Here is a 259-nt window from a genome sequence, read left to right as displayed (position 1 = left end):
CCCCCCCCCCCCCCCCCCCCCCTCCCATTTGGCAAGTATCACAGCTTGGAAACGCTTCATTTGCAGACGCCATATTTTTGTTTACGGTTATTATGAAAGTATAAATGATGAAATAAAATCTAAGATTTTGTGACATATTATAAGAATGTCTAATCTGTCATTAGAAGCCTTTTGGAGATTTTTCCATCTTTTCTCGGCTTCTTCATGCACATTAATACACATTTTTACCGGGGGGGCCCTAACATTCAAGCCCTATTGT

At 40.9% G+C, this 259-nt stretch overlaps 1 protein-coding gene across 1 annotated transcript in view; it reads right to left on the bottom strand.

Moving 5' to 3' along the window:
* LOC117945076 (protein turtle homolog B-like) overlaps positions 1–259 on the bottom strand; it is a 14664-nt gene that overhangs the window by 3590 nt on the left and 10815 nt on the right. The window lies entirely within an intron of this gene.

This window comes from Etheostoma cragini, chromosome 5 (assembly GCF_013103735.1).
Source record: "Etheostoma cragini isolate CJK2018 chromosome 5, CSU_Ecrag_1.0, whole genome shotgun sequence".
NCBI lineage: Eukaryota > Metazoa > Chordata > Actinopteri > Perciformes > Percidae > Etheostoma > Etheostoma cragini.
The sequence above is the reverse complement of the archived record's forward strand: the minus strand, read 5'-3'. Positions and strand labels throughout refer to the sequence as shown.